Consider the following 4616-nt stretch of genomic DNA (forward strand, 5'->3'; position numbering starts at 1 on the left):
GGAACAATAATTTCGTTGTATCTCTTAACGAAAAAAATTATTAGTTATTAAAATAAGTACCCGGCAATTATTATGAAAAATCAGTTTGAATTTCCTTCTTAAAGAACATCGTTCATTGTAGAAAGAAAATAAAGTAACTGATATGTGATTGATATAGTAAATGAAATTTGGACTTGGGATTCTTGATTGTTTATGTTTTAAACGAGTTGGTCAGAAAAATTGTTTGATAAATTGCATTTGATGCAAGTGCGAAACAATCGTTTTCGCAATATGACAGTGATACGTCAATTGGAAGAGCCCAGGCAATGAATGAGCGTGGTGAAGAACACGAATCTTGTGAGGACGGTGAGAAGGAAGCCGATTGTTCATATTGGGACGACTAGTCTACGGTTACGGGTACAAGAGTCTTTGGAGATCACGAGTACGACGTTGAATAATAATGATTAAGGCCGCTATTTCGCGTGTGCGCACGATTCTTAAGTTTGCAAAGTATCCACACTTTTCTCTTCTATCGGAATCATTCTATCATGATAATTATAATCTCTGCCATAATCATTTTCATTGATTCTCCCTGATTCCTCAAAAGACAGTAGTCAACTTTATAGTAAATCATAAAACAGAATTAAAAATCAGCTTTAAATAATATATACTAAGGCAGACTATTTGAATTAAAATATTTTTTAACATATTTCGATTGCAACAAATGCGCACGTCCGTTTTTCTCATCGTTGAGTCATTGGAAAATAGGAGATTTCCACGTACCTCAACGGACGTATTCGTTGTATCAATGCGAATTCCTGTACGAGGTCCGCCAAAATGCATTCATCGTTTACTTGTCGAATCGGGTTGGATTGGATCACGATTAATTATTTCCATGATAATTGATATTTAGTCGCCAGTGCGCACACAGTGAAAAGTAAATTTCATATTTTGCTTCGTTCGATAGAAACAGCGTTTAATTTAATCTCACGTCGTTCGGAACATAGATAAATGCTTACGTATGTTCTTACGTAGGTACTTAACAGTAGCAGTAGATAGAGACATCAATCAAATGACAAAATGTGATACGTTCCGTTTTCGTTGCTAATTACAATTCATTCTGTAACACATATTTAAATTCAATAATGTAACGTCTGTTTATAAATGTTTGTACTTTACTATTAAATAAAATTTATCATAACATTTTCTCCAGTTTATGTAACACTAATAAATAGAAATATTCAGATTCGTAACGAAGTTAAATATTAGTGGAATACCATATTTTGCCATCTGATTATAGAATACTTTTTATATCCTCGTTCTGAAAGTGTAACTAATTAATCTCGTCCTCTACACACACGTACACCTTCCGTTTCTCCCGACTTAACAACGTAGCACTTCCATTATCTTTAACAACAACAGTAACAATATGTTTTCCGATAGAAACGCGTTATCGTTAGAATCGAGTGAGTTTACTTTTAAATTTCAATTTTTATTTCAGTGTGATTCAGCACTCGTGTCTCGTCCTCGAAGCAGTCGCTGATGAAATCGTTTGACTTCCGCCGTGGAAAGTCTATAGAAAGTGCATTAAAAATTGGTTAACGGTACGAATACTTGATATACATAACAATAGATTCTCCTGCAATTTTCCTGAGCAAACATCGATTCGAATGTTACCGATACCCGGTCTGTGGTTCGTTTCGTTTCGCTCGAACGCACGAGGAGTCGAAACAAGTGCTTTCTTCTATTTAACGGAGTTCCCGACGTGTAGTATAAGCCACAACAGCCAGTCTTTAACAAGCAAGGAATTGAACATTTTAATTCTAACATCAGCGAAATCATTTAATCCTTTTCTTTGTCTCTTTACATTTCGACCCTCTGATATAAAAAGGTTGCCATCCATTTTTCATAATTTTCCCCTAGCAAGTCGCACATAACTAAATACAGGAATGTAAAAATTCATATTAATCTTTGAATTAAAACTATTATTATTGAGAATCGATTAATAAAAAACTGTAGGTCCACGTGTTATTTATAAAGAAATTCTCGCAGCATTTTTACAGCAAACGTTTTCGTTTGGTCAAAATCTATTTTATTTATTTTACATTTTATTGTTTAGGTGAATTAAAGGAAATATGAATTTTCATTTAACCGATTGCTTTGTGGCTTACACGGTATGATGCGTTCTATGTACAGCGGACGTAATTTTAGAACATTTTAATCCTATCTCTGTCGATTTCCTACACACACAAAGTTCTTTTGTTTCTTCTGCGGTTGTCCCAAAAGAATTGCTTCTTTTTCAACTACTTCTTACGAGGATAAGTTTTATATTTTATATTATATATATTTCTCCAAGTGTTGCGAAGTGTCAGGGTGTCAATTTTATGTTTGAACGATTACGTGATTAAATCGATGCGTTTAAAAGGTACTCCACTGGCGAGATTACACGATTGAAATTTACTATCCAGGCACCGTTGCATGTTCTAAAACGTTTCAACCACAAATTTGATCTTACTTTCGTCTTGAACGATTTTTAAACAAAAACACGGTCATTGTCTTATCATTAAGGAATGTTCATTTCAAACAAGATTTATTTCTTAATTAATTATTTTCAAATTTCCAAACACACTTTTCGAAGACCGTAATTTCACCGATTCATAAATTCATTACCAGTTAAAGATCTCTACGATTTTTAATTCTATTTCAGAGGATTAGATTTTGTTTAAAAAATAGTTCTTTCGTTGCATAAAATTTTGTATTCAAAAGAAGCTTTAAGATGAAAATCTTAGGTCACATTGTATACTTCCGTTGTAAAAAAATTTAATACGCGACACCTGACACTCCCCATATATTTTCTTTAATCGTTAAACTTGGTAGATTGTACGTTACATGTACACTTGTTTTTTTTTTCTATATTGAGCATATTACGTCCTCGAATTAGGTTTCTTTTAGAATATTTCATTGTTCTTTTACCACAATATACATACTTAACGTGTAATAGCAGCTCATGTGTACATTACGTATTAAATACATATGTATATGCATGTATATTGTATATATGTATACAGGGTGAGGCTGGACGAATGGCACGATCAGGCAAGAAGGTGACTGTATATGTGAAAATATTCATAAAAAATAATATAATCTTTTTATTGATTTTCATTTTGAGAATTTGGATACGTACTTAGTTACTTTTTAACAAATGCCCAAAATTGGTTTTCGAAAAATGAAATATTTCTATGAAGAAATTTATTTTTGCCTGTGCAACTGCCTTCTGTCAAGATCGACTTGTTCATCCTCACTCTTCGTATGACATAGTAAAATGTCGTAGTTTATGTCTTGCATGATACACATTGACATTTCCCATAAAGATATCGATTGATTTTATGTTTTTCTTTTTTTTATTATTCCAGTTCAATTATTATTTTTCTATTTCACTCGTCCGCCTTAACGTTCGTTTTAACGAACAACCGTTGGCTCGAAGTCGACGCCCTATTTTTGGAAAACGGGCCGGAATTTCGTACAAAGTTTTAACGAGACTCTCAAAAGGTTTATGAATTTTCAATAACTATCTATTGCATTGTTACTGCGTGAATATAACTTACAACGTTTTATTTATTTTTATTCACTTTTCACTTGAAGATTTACCTTGGTTCATGTCGTCCTTACCGATTCTTCCTAGACATTTCAAATTACAAATTATGGCCTCAAACTTCAGGCGTCATTCGATTTATCACAAATACATACATGTTTTAATAATATATTTGGCGACATTACAGTATTGCATATCTTTAGCTTTTCCAATTTTAATCGCGATAGGTACGTCTTAATTCCAATTCTAACATTGTAATTCCAACGAAATTATTACAGACGATTCGAAAACCGAAAATTACATTTGGTATCATATTAAAATTCCATAACCAATTAGGATACTTTAAGGATTGCGAACAATATGAAATACACTCTTCACGTTTCACGAATGCATTCGATCCACTTCGCTCGTTTCCAGGACCCAAACTTCCTCCTTTGGAGATTCCACGTAGGAATAGAAACATTCTCACCGGAGAGTACGAGAAAGAGGATTCCGGAGTCCGGACGATCACAAGGTGTCACCGATCTCACCGATCCTTCGGCGAGAATGGGCCGGACAGAATAAGTTTGTTCATTGAGTAGAGCAATGGATGATTTTTTTTTCGATTCTTCATAGGCACTGAACGTTCTTCTCGTGCACGAAACGTGTTTCCTTTTCGATCATTTTCTCTCGTCTCCTGATCGCCGCTCTGGACGCGACTGAGTTTGAAACACTGAGAGAAATATCGCGTCGAGGGGATGCCTCGGCTAGGCAAGAACTCGTTGCTCAAAATGGTGGTGGCAAGCCGCACCGCACCCTGGGGACGCTTATGGTTGCGCTGACGTGGCTGGGCAATCGTGGCCGGATCTCTACGATCACAGAACTGTCTCCATCTCAGCTATTTCCGTTTTAGCTGCACCGTCGTCCGGGATCCTGCGTTAAACAATTCAGTTTTTCTCAAACATTATCATAATTCGAATCTAGTATGCTTGTTCTAAAATTATAAAATTGTTTATGTAACATATTTAAAACAGAAATGATTTTATATCTGATAATTTCATTGATC

This window comes from Ceratina calcarata, unplaced genomic scaffold, assembly GCF_001652005.2.
Source record: "Ceratina calcarata isolate Rehan_Ccalc_2016 unplaced genomic scaffold, ASM165200v1 scaffold659, whole genome shotgun sequence".
Classification (NCBI taxonomy): Eukaryota; Metazoa; Arthropoda; class Insecta; order Hymenoptera; family Apidae; genus Ceratina; species Ceratina calcarata.